Source organism: Hyla sarda, unplaced genomic scaffold, assembly GCF_029499605.1.
Source record: "Hyla sarda isolate aHylSar1 unplaced genomic scaffold, aHylSar1.hap1 scaffold_913, whole genome shotgun sequence".
Lineage (NCBI taxonomy): Eukaryota > Metazoa > Chordata > Amphibia > Anura > Hylidae > Hyla > Hyla sarda.
The window spans coordinates 53293-70247 of record NW_026610942.1 but is presented as its reverse complement, the minus strand read 5'-3'; the positions used below and the strand labels follow the sequence as shown (position 1 = coordinate 70247).

At 46.1% G+C, this 16955-nt stretch overlaps 4 non-coding genes and 2 pseudogenes across 4 annotated transcripts; all 6 read left to right on the top strand.

The window, feature by feature from the left end:
• Nucleotides 1-439: 439 nt before the first annotated feature.
• On the top strand, nt 440-630 carry LOC130349396 (U2 spliceosomal RNA). The gene has a single exon (XR_008886723.1). It is a non-coding gene; the product is annotated as a U2 spliceosomal RNA (small nuclear RNA).
• A 2087-nt stretch (nt 631-2717) lies between these two features.
• On the top strand, nt 2718-2908 carry LOC130349395 (U2 spliceosomal RNA). The gene has a single exon (XR_008886722.1). It is a non-coding gene; the product is annotated as a U2 spliceosomal RNA (small nuclear RNA).
• Nucleotides 2909-4991: 2083 nt separating this feature from the next.
• On the top strand, nt 4992-5124 carry LOC130349381 (U2 spliceosomal RNA; annotated as a pseudogene).
• Nucleotides 5125-10293: 5169 nt separating this feature from the next.
• LOC130349367 (U2 spliceosomal RNA) lies at nt 10294-10480 on the top strand. Its single transcript, XR_008886706.1, has one exon. It is a non-coding gene; the product is annotated as a U2 spliceosomal RNA (small nuclear RNA).
• A 2086-nt stretch (nt 10481-12566) lies between these two features.
• LOC130349394 (U2 spliceosomal RNA) lies at nt 12567-12757 on the top strand. Its single transcript, XR_008886721.1, has one exon. It is a non-coding gene; the product is annotated as a U2 spliceosomal RNA (small nuclear RNA).
• Nucleotides 12758-14819: 2062 nt separating this feature from the next.
• Nucleotides 14820-15037, top strand: LOC130349379 (U2 spliceosomal RNA; annotated as a pseudogene).
• Nucleotides 15038-16955: the final 1918 nt, after the last annotated feature.

The window sequence follows — 16955 nt, the reverse complement described above, 5'->3', positions numbered from 1 at the left end:
CCCGGATTTAACCCACACAGGTAAGTCCAATGGGGTGCAGGCATGTCCTCTATGCTTACAGCTTCCCGTGGGTGTTGGTTTGATACCGTTTGGGGACAGCCAAGGAGGCATCTGCAGGCAACAAAGGTAGGTGTGTGCTTGTGTGTGTGTTTCCTATGCAGATCCTAAGCCCAGTGTCACATGCAAGTAGGAGGAGTAAGAAGGGTTCCTGGCAAATCCGGGTTATGGATTGCATTTAAAAAGGCCCCGTGGGAGTGCAATGGGCCCCTGTCTTGCTGCTTAGCAATAATGGTATGGGTTTAGGTTCTGCTGTGTGTACTGGTGGTTGACTGCCCCCCAGCCCAGAGTGTGCATGGAAAATTGTCTGGCAGCCTCCCTGACAGCAAGCAGTGATAGTGCCCATGAAGGGGACCTTGTTGGGCCCGCCCCTTTCACGGTTATCGCTTCTCGGCCTTTTGGCTAAGATCAAGTGTAGTATCTGTTCTTATCAGTTTAATATCTGATACGTCCCCTATCTGGGGACCATATATTAAATGGATTTTTGAGAACGGGGGCCGATTTCGAAGCTTGCTTCCGTCGCCCTATGCATTGACCCGATATGGCAGTATCTTCGGGTACAGTGCACCACCCCCTTACAGGGTTAAAAAGAAAGATTCCTACTTTCATTGCTACCTGCTTGCTGGCTAGCCAGCTAGCCAGCCCTGTGGGCCTTGCTGCTGCTGCAGCCAAAAAACAAAAGGTGGTGCTGCTGCTGCTTCTGCTGCTTCTGCTTCTGCTTGTGTCTGGCCCCTGTTGGAGCGTCCAGGCACAGGACTTCTGCTGCTGCTGACTAAATGGCCTCCTTAATTGGATCATTTGAGTAGCCAGCACACCTGTGCAGGTAGGGCATGACATGATAGGCAGCTGCCTTGATAGCGGGTGGGTGCTGAATGTTCCTAATTGACAAAATAAGATTAATGCTTATGAAGAAATATAAAATCTCATCCCTTCCCCAATATCGCGCCACACCCCTACCCCTTAATTCCCTGGTTGAACTTGATGGACATATGTCTTTTTTCGACCGTACTAACTATGTAACTATGTAACATAACATGGGGGGGGGGGGTCTCCTGGCTGTTCACACAGGTGTGTCATTGCTGTACATTGACCATGCATTGCTTCTGTGGTATTGCAAAGGCAAAGACAAATGCTTCCAGCCATCCATTGCACTAATGGATTGGTCATCAGCTGGCTGTCTATGTCCCGCATCAATATAGACCAAAGTACAGAGGGTTAGGCTATGCTATTGTGCACCTACCTGATGCATCAGAAGGTGCGAGGCCCTTGCTAAATTCTGTGCACAGACTTTGAGATCTATGCTTTAGACTGTATCTAAACCTGCTCCAACATGGACTGACATTCTGGCCTACTTTCAGCCGATGCGACTTGTCTGTCGCTGAACAGTCGCTTTTTATGTATTCAGCACCTATGTATAATGTTGTAAAAATGCTCTAGAAGCTAAAGTCGCAGAAATGTCACACATATTTGGCCTGCAACTTTCTGTGCGACAAATTCAGACAGGAAAAATCAGTATAAATCCTTAGAAAATTATCCCCCAGTGTCTCCATCTGCTGGCGGTATTGAATAAGCATTGCTGCACTGATGGGGTATGCATTAGACGAAAAAAAAGAAGAAAAAGAAGAATAATACGCCCAGAAAAGAGGCGAAAAGGAGAAAAACGTAAAAAAACGTGAAAAAAAAGTAAGAGGAAGAGAAGGGAAAAAAAGGTGGAAATGGGTTTAAAAGTGATTTCGGCGGAGAAATATATATATATATATATATATATATATATATATATATATATATGCGCACACACACACATAGATATAAACGTATTCTCCGTTGAGATATTGCAGCCGCTGCTGTGTCCAGGCCCAGGAGCCTTAGCACTGTGCTGTGATGTCACTCAATACCACTGACATCACTAGGTGTAAACAACATCTCTCCTTTGCTGTGTATGTGACTATGGAGCTGTTTGGTGATGTCGTCTATTACGGCCTTCATAGAAGCAACAGGAGATTGTTGCATCCATCTTGAACCCTCAGAACTACAGTGCTATGATGTCACTCACTTCCACAGGCCTTGCAGAGTGTAAACAACAACAACCCAGCTTTGTTGTGTATGTAACCATAGGGATTTGTGATGTCACCTAGAACCTTCACAGCAGCGACAGCTTTATGAGGAGCATCAGCACTGCTCTGCCTGAGCAGAACCATCACCGCCATAGGTTGTCAAATAACCCGGATTTAACCCACACAGGTAAGTCCAATGGGGTGCAGGCATGTCCTCTATGCTTACAGCTTCCCGTGGGTGTTGGTTTGATACCGTTTGGGGACAGCCAAGGAGGCATCTGCAGGCAACAAAGGTAGGTGTGTGCTTGTGTGTGTGTTTCCTATGCAGATCCTAAGCCCAGTGTCACATGCAAGTAGGAGGAGTAAGAAGGGTTCCTGGCAAATCCGGGTTATGGATTGCATTTAAAAAGGCCCCGTGGGAGTGCAATGGGCCCCTGTCTTGCTGCTTAGCAATAATGGTATGGGTTTAGGTTCTGCTGTGTGTACTGGTGGTTGACTGCCCCCCAGCCCAGAGTGTGCATGGAAAATTGTCTGGCAGCCTCCCTGACAGCAAGCAGTGATAGTGCCCATGAAGGGGACCTTGTTGGGCCCGCCCCTTTCACGGTTATCGCTTCTCGGCCTTTTGGCTAAGATCAAGTGTAGTATCTGTTCTTATCAGTTTAATATCTGATACGTCCCCTATCTGGGGACCATATATTAAATGGATTTTTGAGAACGGGGGCCGATTTCGAAGCTTGCTTCCGTCGCCCTATGCATTGACCCGATATGGCAGTATCTTCGGGTACAGTGCACCACCCCCTTACAGGGTTAAAAAGAAAGATTCCTACTTTCATTGCTACCTGCTTGCTGGCTAGCCAGCTAGCCAGCCCTGTGGGCCTTGCTGCTGCTGCAGCCAAAAAACAAAAGGTGGTGCTGCTGCTGCTTCTGCTGCTTCTGCTTCTGCTTGTGTCTGGCCCCTGTTGGAGCGTCCAGGCACAGGACTTCTGCTGCTGCTGACTAAATGGCCTCCTTAATTGGATCATTTGAGTAGCCAGCACACCTGTGCAGGTAGGGCATGACATGATAGGCAGCTGCCTTGATAGCGGGTGGGTGCTGAATGTTCCTAATTGACAAAATAAGATTAATGCTTATGAAGAAATATAAAATCTCATCCCTTCCCCAATATCGCGCCACACCCCTACCCCTTAATTCCCTGGTTGAACTTGATGGACATATGTCTTTTTTCGACCGTACTAACTATGTAACTATGTAACATAACATGGGGGGGGGGGGTCTCCTGGCTGTTCACACAGGTGTGTCATTGCTGTACATTGACCATGCATTGCTTCTGTGGTATTGCAAAGGCAAAGACAAATGCTTCCAGCCATCCATTGCACTAATGGATTGGTCATCAGCTGGCTGTCTATGTCCCGCATCAATATAGACCAAAGTACAGAGGGTTAGGCTATGCTATTGTGCACCTACCTGATGCATCAGAAGGTGCGAGGCCCTTGCTAAATTCTGTGCACAGACTTTGAGATCTATGCTTTAGACTGTATCTAAACCTGCTCCAACATGGACTGACATTCTGGCCTACTTTCAGCCGATGCGACTTGTCTGTCGCTGAACAGTCGCTTTTTATGTATTCAGCACCTATGTATAATGTTGTAAAAATGCTCTAGAAGCTAAAGTCGCAGAAATGTCACACATATTTGGCCTGCAACTTTCTGTGCGACAAATTCAGACAGGAAAAATCAGTATAAATCCTTAGAAAATTATCCCCCAGTGTCTCCATCTGCTGGCGGTATTGAATAAGCATTGCTGCACTGATGGGGTATGCATTAGACGAAAAAAAAGAAGAAAAAGAAGAATAATACGCCCAGAAAAGAGGCGAAAAGGAGAAAAACGTAAAAAAACGTGAAAAAAAAGTAAGAGGAAGAGAAGGGAAAAAAAGGTGGAAATGGGTTTAAAAGTGATTTCGGCGGAGAAATATATATATATATATATATATATATATATATATATATATGCGCACACACACACATAGATATAAACGTATTCTCCGTTGAGATATTGCAGCCGCTGCTGTGTCCAGGCCCAGGAGCCTTAGCACTGTGCTGTGATGTCACTCAATACCACTGACATCACTAGGTGTAAACAACATCTCTCCTTTGCTGTGTATGTGACTATGGAGCTGTTTGGTGATGTCGTCTATTACGGCCTTCATAGAAGCAACAGGAGATTGTTGCATCCATCTTGAACCCTCAGAACTACAGTGCTATGATGTCACTCACTTCCACAGGCCTTGCAGAGTGTAAACAACAACAACCCAGCTTTGTTGTGTATGTAACCATAGGGATTTGTGATGTCACCTAGAACCTTCACAGCAGCGACAGCTTTATGAGGAGCATCAGCACTGCTCTGCCTGAGCAGAACCATCACCGCCATAGGTTGTCAAATAACCCGGATTTAACCCACACAGGTAAGTCCAATGGGGTGCAGGCATGTCCTCTATGCTTACAGCTTCCCGTGGGTGTTGGTTTGATACCGTTTGGGGACAGCCAAGGAGGCATCTGCAGGCAACAAAGGTAGGTGTGTGCTTGTGTGTGTGTTTCCTATGCAGATCCTAAGCCCAGTGTCACATGCAAGTAGGAGGAGTAAGAAGGGTTCCTGGCAAATCCGGGTTATGGATTGCATTTAAAAAGGCCCCGTGGGAGTGCAATGGGCCCCTGTCTTGCTGCTTAGCAATAATGGTATGGGTTTAGGTTCTGCTGTGTGTACTGGTGGTTGACTGCCCCCCAGCCCAGAGTGTGCATGGAAAATTGTCTGGCAGCCTCCCTGACAGCAAGCAGTGATAGTGCCCATGAAGGGGACCTTGTTGGGCCCGCCCCTTTCACGGTTATCGCTTCTCGGCCTTTTGGCTAAGATCAAGTGTAGTAATACAGGAGATCTGGTCAGAAGGTACTCGGGTACCCCTCTCCTCGGCCTTGTGGGATCGCCCAGGTTTATTGCCTGGGCTTCACCCACTTGTTGCTATTGGGGAGAGGGCTTAGTCCCAGGGTGACGGGTTGCGATCGCCTCTCAAAGCCTTTGGGTGGAGAGAGGTTTGAGCGAATTGGCTGGTTGGTTGGAGCGGAGAGAACCAGACCAAAACACGAATGAACCATGGATGAAGATCTAGATCCTGGTTCGGTACCGGCTTATGCCCGGATTAAACACACTGTGCGGGTCATTCTCACAGGTGATGCGGCGGATGCACGTGGCATGAGGTTCGTGATAGAGGACGTGCTCGACAAGATTCTTAATGTTCGTAAGCGAGAGATTTTGGCCATCCAGGATTACCCTAAGCGGAGGATCTACGACTGCACTTTCATAGGGGAAGGCGTATTCTTAGATGCAGTAATGAAAATTCCAAAGCAAGATGATCCGAGGCTTAAGGGTATCCAAATTGTCGAGCACGTCCTAGATGAAACCAAGTTGATTGTCGTGAAGATGTACTCCCCTTTTGTAAATCAGAGAGAGATCGATGGGTTCCTGGCAGCCTACTTTAAAAAGGTGGAGTTCAGAGGAAAAATCATGAACGACTGTGGTGTCTGGACCTCAAAATGGCGATATCAAGTCACGTGCAACAAAGACCCCACCCTCCCAGGGGGGATACTATTACCGCCTGCTCGTTTTAAATTAAACAATGTGTGTGGCGACCTCTTTTTTGCGGGAATGCCAAACTTCTGCAGAAGGTGCCAACGTTATGGGCACATAAAGGAAAATTGTGAAAGTTCCTATAAGAAATGTGGAAGCATGCAACATGAAACAGAAAAATGTGATAAGGGTTTGAGATGTAATTTTTGCCGTCACTTTGGTCACGTGTATGCTTTCTGTCCCCACAGACCAAAAAAAACCACAGAACAGCAAGGGCAACCCAAGAGAGACGTCCGGAGACCAGCCTGGGGAAAAGCCAGAGAGGAGGAGCACCCCCCACAAGAAGAGGTAAGCTGTGAGATGGAGACCACGGCCCCCCCAAAAGAACCCCAGGAGAAAGAGGCACAGGTGGAAAGGGGGACCCCAAATGAGAGGAGGCCGGGGAAGAGAAATGCGAGAGGGGATCGGGCAGATACCTCAGAGAAGGTGGAAGAGCGAGAGGTGCCCGATTCCACCCCGGAAGGTCCTCCTGCTCGGGGTCCCCCTGAGTGTGAAAACCCGGACGGAGTAGCAAAGGTGAAAAGACGAAGGGGCTCCAAAGGGCGTCCGGACTCGGAGGTGGTCCAGGAGGAGCAGATGGAAGTTCCTGTCGTGACGGGGGCTCCAAGTGAAGCTCCTCCACAGGTCCCAGCGGTGGATACCCCTCCTCCTCCCAGCCAGGAGGAGGTTTCAGGGGTGACCATCTCCGAGGTCCCGGAAACGGACCTAAGTACGCACCCGACCCCTATGGAGGGGCAAGAGGTGGACGCCGAAAAAGAGAATGGAGCCCAGAAGCTGTTCTTACCAATGTACTCCGTCTATACACCTGTGGTCTTGGAAGAGGGGGGCTGCTCGAGCGATGGTGGTTCCTCTCCGGCTTCCTCTATGTGTACGGTAGAGTCAGAGGTGGGGGGTAACGAGAGCTCCAGTGCGCAATCTGGTTTTTAGTTTGTTATCTGAGCCTCCCTTTTTTTTACATCTCCAATGGCTGAGTTGTCCGGATTGTCTATGAATGTAAGAAGTATAAGTTCACGAGCGAAACGGGTTGCCCTTTTTAACTACTTGTCTATTTTTGCTGCTTCTGTGGTTTTCCTGCAGGAGTGCGGCATCCCGCATAGTTTAAATTATGAAAAGTATAAAAAAGATTGGGTACACGGTCCATCAGTCTGCTCTGGATCTAACGAATCCGGATCAGCAGGGGTCGCCATACTTTTTAAAGGAAATGCTTTTATTGATTTTATTCATGAGATTTTACCAGGCAGAATTTTATTGGTTAAAGCTTTTATTGATGGTATTAAATGGCAGTTTTTAAATTTTTATGGTTCACCCAATAAAAATGATAGAGCACGGATGTTAGAGATTTTACCCCTTTTTATCAATGATTCTGAACCTCTTATTTTAGCAGGTGATTTTAATTGTATTTTAAGGGGGGAGCACCGTTTTACCAATTCAGTAAGTAGAAACTATGATAAAACATCTTCTATGTTAAAAAATATGATTATTGATTTTAGACTTACTGATGTTTTTAAGAAATGCAATAGTATTTTACCAGAAAGAGACGGTGTGACCTGGAGCAACGCAAACTGCAGCTCCAGGATCGATTTTATCTTCTGTTCTTATCAAGTACTGCCTTTTAAGTGTGATGTTTTAACCAATGTTTTTTCTGATCACAAACTTTTATCTTTTAAGGTGAAGAGTGATTTTAGAAAAAAGACTGGGAGGAATGCCTGGAAGATGAATGTATCCCTTTTAGAAGATCCGCAGGTTTTATCCGATTTTATCAACTTCTACAAGGACTGCAGACGGGTAAGAGATCCTAACACTCCCATCAGTATATGGTGGGAGAAAATGAAAATAAAAATAAAAGAGTTTTTTATTAGAGTAGGGATCTCTAGAGCTAAAGAGAAGCGTGAGTTTTACTCCCTTCTAAATACCCGTCTGCAAACCCTGTACAAATTCAGAGACAATGGTATAGAGGTTTATAGAGAAATTACTGACTTAAAAAAAGAAATAAAACAGTGCCTGGAGCAGAAGGGAAAAGAGATAATTTTCAGATCCAAAATAAAGCACCTTGAAGAGAACGAGACCTGCTCCAGGTACTTTTTTAAGAAAGTAACGGATAAAAAGGTTTTAATTGATAATATACAAGGAGAAAAAGATGTACAGGGTATTTTAAAAAGGGTACATTCATTTTATGCGGATCTTTTTAATACAAAAAATATTGATATTGATTTTATGAATGACTCATTGAAGGAGATTACCAATGTTTTAGACCCTGTGTCCCAGTCTCTTTTACAGAGGGAGATCTCGGAACAGGAGGTTTTAGAGACGATCAGGAGTTTTAAATCCGGTAAGGTGCCTGGTCCTGACGGTATACCCATTGAGTTTTATGTCATTTTTTATGGTGTTTTAAAAGATGACCTTTTTTCCCTTTTTACAGAAGTATTTAAAACAAAAGCCCTCCCAGGTTCATGGAGGAAGGGTGATGTCTCCCTGCTGTTCAAAAAGGGAGACCGGTCAGATCTAAAGAACTGGAGACCAATCACCCTCCTCAACTGTGACTACAAAGTGATGGCAAAACTGTGCGCAAATAGATTAAAAAGTGTAATAGAGAAAATAATCCATTCAAATCAGGTCTGTGGGGTGCCTGGGAGGAGCATATGGGAAAATCTTAACCTTTTAAAAGATGTGATTAGTGACACAAAGTCTAGAAACGGAAAACTAGCCATTTTATCCTTAGACTTCGAGAAGGCTTTTGACAGAGTGTCACATTTTTATCTTTTTAAGGTTTTAGAGAAAATGGGTATACCTGAAGGCTTTTTATTGTCTCTTAAGGCCTTTTATAAAAACTGCACAAGCAAGATTTTAGTTAACGGTTTTAAGACACAGGATGTGATTTTAAATTCCGGAGTGAAGCAGGGGTGTCCTTTGTCCCCACTACTTTTCATATGTGCGCTTGAGCCTCTACTATGCACCTTGAGGAGAGATAAGCAAATAAGAGGGGTCCCCCTGCCGGGAGGAGGGGGACTAGAGGCTAAAGTAGTGGGGTACATGGACGATGTGGCAGTGCTCGGAAGGGACACCCCATCGCTTCAAAAAGCCCTAAAGCAAGTTGAATTTTTTTGTTGTGCCTCCGGTTTTAAGGTAAATTTTAATAAAAGCAGTGTTTTAAATATAGGAGGACTGTTTTTAAGGGATTTACCCATTCCTGTGTCTGAGTCTGTGCAGATTTTAGGGGTCTCCTTCAGTGAGTCAAACAATGGTTTTAATAGCTGGGACTTGGTGGCTCAAAAAATAAACACAAAAATTTGTATGTGGAACATGAGAAAGCTAACGATGGAGGGGAAGGTTTTAGTTACAAAGATGGTGATTTTACCCATTTTATTGTATCTTGGCATGGTCTTTCCACCCCCCGAAATGATTTTAAATAAAATTATTAAAGCATGTTTTACCTTTTTATGGAGCTCCAAGAGTGAAAAATTGAGAAGAGAGATCGTCATGATGCCAAAAGGTATGGGTGGAAAGGACTTCCCCGACATCAGGGCGTTCCTTTTTACCAAGTTTTTTAGCATGTGTGTTAGCACACTTTTTAAGGATAGTTACTGGTCATATTTTATCCGTTTTAATACAGGTTTTTTTATGAGGAGGAATGGGTGGTTTAAAACTGTTTTAAGCTGTCCTTATGCTTTTAATCTTCCCCAACAATACAAGATTTTAGAGAAAATTTTCAACTTGTACAACTTTAACGGAAAAAGTATTAATGAAGTAACTAATAGCAAAAAAATGTTAAAATATATTAAAGAAAGTGGTTTTATTACCCCTGTGAATAATTTTAATGAAGAGAAATGCAGGAAAATATGGAAGATGGCAAATATGATTTATCTTTTTAATTCACAGAAAGATCTGGCCTGGAGCTGCATACACGAGTGTCTTCCATGCCGGGCATTCCAGCACCGAAGAAGGATGGCCAACACTGCAGTATGCCCGAGGGAGGGCTGCCAGGAACCCGAGACCGTGTACCACCTTTTCTGGACTTGTTTTTATGCAAAAAGGATATGGACTAAAATACTCCCTCTGGTGAAGAAGATAACAGAAATAAAGGACTTAAACTCTGCAGCTGTTTTTTATGGATGTCTGGAATGCCCAATACGGACTCAAGAGACAATGGCATGGAAGATCATAAACTGTGTTAAAGCAGCTCTATGGAATGCCAGAAACATTTTACTTTTTAAACATGAGATTTTATCTGTGAATGATGTTTTAGCTCTTTGTTTTAGTGATATGTACCAGTACTTTTTATTAGACAAGAAATATTATCCTTTATTAGCTAGAAAATGGTATTTTAATGAATGGAACGCCCTTTTGTAAAGCCACCAAGTGCCCATTTTAAGTGTATTATGATTGTATTTATGTGAACTTTTATTGTTATATGTGATTTTATTATCAAAATTTGTTTTTATTGAAAAAAATTATATTTATAAATCGTAATGCACTTTGTAAAATGTTATGAATTCTAAATAAAAAGATACCCCTCAGGGGTAGCCAAGTTAAAAAAAAAATCTGTTCTTATCAGTTTAATATCTGATACGTCCCCTATCTGGGGACCATATATTAAATGGATTTTTGAGAACGGGGGCCGATTTCGAAGCTTGCTTCCGTCGCCCTATGCATTGACCCGATATGGCAGTATCTTCGGGTACAGTGCACCACCCCCTTACAGGGTTAAAAAGAAAGATTCCTACTTTCATTGCTACCTGCTTGCTGGCTAGCCAGCTAGCCAGCCCTGTGGGCCTTGCTGCTGCTGCAGCCAAAAAACAAAAGGTGGTGCTACTGCTGCTTCTGCTGCTTCTGCTTCTGCTTGTGTCTGGCCCCTGTTGGAGCGTCCAGGCACAGGACTTCTGCTGCTGCTGACTAAATGGCCTCCTTAATTGGATCATTTGAGTAGCCAGCACACCTGTGCAGGTAGGGCATGACATGATAGGCAGCTGCCTTGATAGCGGGTGGGTGCTGAATGTTCCTAATTGACAAAATAAGATTAATGCTTATGAAGAAATATAAAATCTCATCCCTTCCCCAATATCGCGCCACACCCCTACCCCTTAATTCCCTGGTTGAACTTGATGGACATATGTCTTTTTTCGACCGTACTAACTATGTAACTATGTAACATAACATGGGGGGGGGGGTCTCCTGGCTGTTCACACAGGTGTGTCATTGCTGTACATTGACCATGCATTGCTTCTGTGGTATTGCAAAGGCAAAGACAAATGCTTCCAGCCATCCATTGCACTAATGGATTGGTCATCAGCTGGCTGTCTATGTCCCGCATCAATATAGACCAAAGTACAGAGGGTTAGGCTATGCTATTGTGCACCTACCTGATGCATCAGAAGGTGCGAGGCCCTTGCTAAATTCTGTGCACAGACTTTGAGATCTATGCTTTAGACTGTATCTAAACCTGCTCCAACATGGACTGACATTCTGGCCTACTTTCAGCCGATGCGACTTGTCTGTCGCTGAACAGTCGCTTTTTATGTATTCAGCACCTATGTATAATGTTGTAAAAATGCTCTAGAAGCTAAAGTCGCAGAAATGTCACACATATTTGGCCTGCAACTTTCTGTGCGACAAATTCAGACAGGAAAAATCAGTATAAATCCTTAGAAAATTATCCCCCAGTGTCTCCATCTGCTGGCGGTATTGAATAAGCATTGCTGCACTGATGGGGTATGCATTAGACGAAAAAAAAGAAGAAAAAGAAGAATAATACGCCCAGAAAAGAGGCGAAAAGGAGAAAAACGTAAAAAAACGTGAAAAAAAAGTAAGAGGAAGAGAAGGGAAAAAAAGGTGGAAATGGGTTTAAAAGTGATTTCGGCGGAGAAATATATATATATATATATATATATATATATATATATATATATATGCGCACACACACACATAGATATAAACGTATTCTCCGTTGAGATATTGCAGCCGCTGCTGTGTCCAGGCCCAGGAGCCTTAGCACTGTGCTGTGATGTCACTCAATACCACTGACATCACTAGGTGTAAACAACATCTCTCCTTTGCTGTGTATGTGACTATGGAGCTGTTTGGTGATGTCGTCTATTACGGCCTTCATAGAAGCAACAGGAGATTGTTGCATCCATCTTGAACCCTCAGAACTACAGTGCTATGATGTCACTCACTTCCACAGGCCTTGCAGAGTGTAAACAACAACAACCCAGCTTTGTTGTGTATGTAACCATAGGGATTTGTGATGTCACCTAGAACCTTCACAGCAGCGACAGCTTTATGAGGAGCATCAGCACTGCTCTGCCTGAGCAGAACCATCACCGCCATAGGTTGTCAAATAACCCGGATTTAACCCACACAGGTAAGTCCAATGGGGTGCAGGCATGTCCTCTATGCTTACAGCTTCCCGTGGGTGTTGGTTTGATATCGTTTGGGGACAGCCAAGGAGGCATCTGCAGGCAACAAAGGTAGGTGTGTGCTTGTGTGTGTGTTTCCTATGCAGATCCTAAGCCCAGTGTCACATGCAAGTAGGAGGAGTAAGAAGGGTTCCTGGCAAATCCGGGTTATGGATTGCATTTAAAAAGGCCCCGTGGGAGTGCAATGGGCCCCTGTCTTGCTGCTTAGCAATAATGGTATGGGTTTAGGTTCTGCTGTGTGTACTGGTGGTTGACTGCCCCCCAGCCCAGAGTGTGCATGGAAAATTGTCTGGCAGCCTCCCTGACAGCAAGCAGTGATAGTGCCCATGAAGGGGACCTTGTTGGGCCCGCCCCTTTCACGGTTATCGCTTCTCGGCCTTTTGGCTAAGATCAAGTGTAGTATCTGTTCTTATCAGTTTAATATCTGATACGTCCCCTATCTGGGGACCATATATTAAATGGATTTTTGAGAACGGGGGCCGATTTCGAAGCTTGCTTCCGTCGCCCTATGCATTGACCCGATATGGCAGTATCTTCGGGTACAGTGCACCACCCCCTTACAGGGTTAAAAAGAAAGATTCCTACTTTCATTGCTACCTGCTTGCTGGCTAGCCAGCTAGCCAGCCCTGTGGGCCTTGCTGCTGCTGCAGCCAAAAAACAAAAGGTGGTGCTGCTGCTGCTTCTGCTGCTTCTGCTTCTGCTTGTGTCTGGCCCCTGTTGGAGCGTCCAGGCACAGGACTTCTGCTGCTGCTGACTAAATGGCCTCCTTAATTGGATCATTTGAGTAGCCAGCACACCTGTGCAGGTAGGGCATGACATGATAGGCAGCTGCCTTGATAGCGGGTGGGTGCTGAATGTTCCTAATTGACAAAATAAGATTAATGCTTATGAAGAAATATAAAATCTCATCCCTTCCCCAATATCGCGCCACACCCCTACCCCTTAATTCCCTGGTTGAACTTGATGGACATATGTCTTTTTTCGACCGTACTAACTATGTAACTATGTAACATAACATGGGGGGGGGGGTCTCCTGGCTGTTCACACAGGTGTGTCATTGCTGTACATTGACCATGCATTGCTTCTGTGGTATTGCAAAGACAAATGCTTCCAGCCATCCATTGCACTAATGGATTGGTCATCAGCTGGCTGTCTATGTCCCGCATCAATATAGACCAAAGTACAGAGGGTTAGGCTATGCTATTGTGCACCTACCTGATGCATCAGAAGGTGCGAGGCCCTTGCTAAATTCTGTGCACAGACTTTGAGATCTATGCTTTAGACTGTATCTAAACCTGCTCCAACATGGACTGACATTCTGGCCTACTTTCAGCCGATGCGACTTGTCTGTCGCTGAACAGTCGCTTTTTATGTATTCAGCACCTATGTATAATGTTGTAAAAATGCTCTAGAAGCTAAAGTCGCAGAAATGTCACACATATTTGGCCTGCAACTTTCTGTGCGACAAATTCAGACAGGAAAAATCAGTATAAATCCTTAGAAAATTATCCCCCAGTGTCTCCATCTGCTGGCGGTATTGAATAAGCATTGCTGCACTGATGGGGTATGCATTAGACGAAAAAAAAGAAGAAAAAGAAGAATAATACGCCCAGAAAAGAGGCGAAAAGGAGAAAAACGTAAAAAAACGTGAAAAAAAAGTAAGAGGAAGAGAAGGGAAAAAAAGGTGGAAATGGGTTTAAAAGTGATTTCGGCGGAGAAATATATATATATATATATATATATATGCGCACACACACACATAGATATAAACGTATTCTCCGTTGAGATATTGCAGCCGCTGCTGTGTCCAGGCCCAGGAGCCTTAGCACTGTGCTGTGATGTCACTCAATACCACTGACATCACTAGGTGTAAACAACATCTCTCCTTTGCTGTGTATGTGACTATGGAGCTGTTTGGTGATGTCGTCTATTACGGCCTTCATAGAAGCAACAGGAGATTGTTGCATCCATCTTGAACCCTCAGAACTACAGTGCTATGATGTCACTCACTTCCACAGGCCTTGCAGAGTGTAAACAACAACAACCCAGCTTTGTTGTGTATGTAACCATAGGGATTTGTGATGTCACCTAGAACCTTCACAGCAGCGACAGCTTTATGAGGAGCATCAGCACTGCTCTGCCTGAGCAGAACCATCACCGCCATAGGTTGTCAAATAACCCGGATTTAACCCACACAGGTAAGTCCAATGGGGTGCAGGCATGTCCTCTATGCTTACAGCTTCCCGTGGGTGTTGGTTTGATACCGTTTGGGGACAGCCAAGGAGGCATCTGCAGGCAACAAAGGTAGGTGTGTGCTTGTGTGTGTGTTTCCTATGCAGATCCTAAGCCCAGTGTCACATGCAAGTAGGAGGAGTAAGAAGGGTTCCTGGCAAATCCGGGTTATGGATTGCATTTAAAAAGGCCCCGTGGGAGTGCAATGGGCCCCTGTCTTGCTGCTTAGCAATAATGGTATGGGTTTAGGTTCTGCTGTGTGTACTGGTGGTTGACTGCCCCCCAGCCCAGAGTGTGCATGGAAAATTGTCTGGCAGCCTCCCTGACAGCAAGCAGTGATAGTGCCCATGAAGGGGACCTTGTTGGGCCCGCCCCTTTCACGGTTATCGCTTCTCGGCCTTTTGGCTAAGATCAAGTGTAGTATCTGCATTTGGTCTGGTCGGAAGGTGTCTGTGGTACCCCGCTTCTCGGCCTTGGGGGATTGTCTCTCCTTACGGAGGGACTTCACCCCCTTGCTGCTATTGGGGAGCGGGCTTAGTCCACGGACAACGGGTTGCGATCCCCCTGTCTCTGGGACCTTGTGTCTCAGAAGGCATTTTCGGTACGTTGAGCGTTACCTGTAGCTTCGGAAGCACCTAGGGTACCCCCGACCTCTGCCTTGGGTAAGGGTTCCGCTTTTATAGCGGGATTCCGAGCCCCTGCTGCTATTGGGGAAGGGGCTTAGTCCCTGGGTGTGGAAGATGCCGTTCTCCTGGGCTTTCCCCTCTGGGGAAATGTCGATGCGAAATACCATCCGCATAGAGGTGTCGGAGAGCCATCGTCAGTTGAAGAACCTCCGCTTCATTGCGGAGGTGATTCTTCTTGACTACTTCCGCCTCAATAGGGAGGACATCCTGTGTCTAAATGACCAGGAAAGCCGTGGCCTGTATACCGTCACCTTCACGGCCACGGCGTGTTGCGATAACATCTATGCAACCTTGTCTGGTGCGGACCAGAGGGACGATCGACTCGACGGTCTTTCGTTCCAGTTCCTCTATGGTGAGGAACATATACCGTTGGTGGTGGCTATGCACAGCCCTCATGTGACCACGGAGGATATAGCCACTTTTCTTCGGCGATACTGCGAAGAGGTGCGATTCGCAAACAAAATCTTGAACTCCGTGCGGTTCTGGAACGGCAAGAGGAAGTTCTGGGTCAAGCTCCGTAAGGATCCCGGTGGTATTGGGGGTCTTTGCCATCCGCCCCCAAATTTTGCCATCGGGAGAGTTCGGGGCTTCCTGTTCTATCCTCAAATGCCTATGTATTGCCGAAATTGCTTGAGGTTTGGCCACACCCAGGAGACCTGCGGCGCGGAGCGTGTGATTCGCTGCAATAGGTGTGGCCAAGAAGGTCACATAGCCTCAAGATGTAGCCATACGATAAGGTGCAACCTCTGCGGAGAGGAAAATCACGATTTTAATTCCTGTCCCCATAAAGCAAAAACTACGATGGGTGGGTCAAGGCTGGGCCCACCCAAAGAGGGGACAGGACAAAAGACGTCCTTTTTTAAGATGCCCAAACCCCAGATGGCAGGTACTGATGGGTCCAGGCCCAAGACCTCTGGTGCTCCATCGGGGGGCCCACCGGTGGTAGTGCTAGGGGGAGGCCATGGGGATTCCACGAAGCCCGGGCGGGTGATCGAGTTTACTGCCCGGGAAATTGAAAGACGTCGATCGACTTCCTACCTGGCTCAAGAGCCCGCCGAAACTTCTGAAGGGGGCTCACCTGTGGCGGGTGGCAGCCGACGGGCCTCGGTGGGGGCAAAAGTGGACCCAAAATTGCAGCATAAGCCAGGTACTGGCTTGGCCCAGGGTCGCCCTGCTCCGGACGAAGAGGCCCCGGTGAAAGCCCGCCGGAAGGGGAGCCAGGTGGCCAGGTCTGAGCCCGGTCCTGTTACTCCGCCTATACAGGACAGGGCCAAGAAGACAAGTGGCGCCAAACCAGGGTTTGCTGCCCCGCCAGCAGTGGACCCGGTGGGTAAAACTGGCCATCGTCGATCGATGGGGAAGTTGGAGCAACAGTCCTCAGCAACGCTTGCTGGGGAACAAGCGATGAAAACTTCCCAAGGTAGCGGCAAAGGTTCCGGAAAAGAGGCCTCACAGGCCCCTGTGCAGCAGTTCCAGTCGTCAAATGATGAAAGAAGACGCAGATCCATCAGCCGGGGGCCAGAGATTACATCGAGTGAGAGCAACACAGAGGATATGGACAGCAGTGTGACATTTAAAAGACAAAGAGAAGAAGAAGAGGAAGACATTCAAAGGAAAGCGGCGTGCCGTAGTTCGGACGAGAGCGAGCTCAGGGTCGGGGCATCATCGATCTCAAGCTCCGACCCTCAGAACATCAAGGAGCTGATGACCCCGCAGGCGGGGGATGACGGTACGCAGCTTATTATTGACTTTGATTCTCCAAGCACGGACTCTCCATAAACTATGCCTATCCCTGTAAAAATTGCCTCACTCAATGTGAGGTCCTTAAAGAGCCC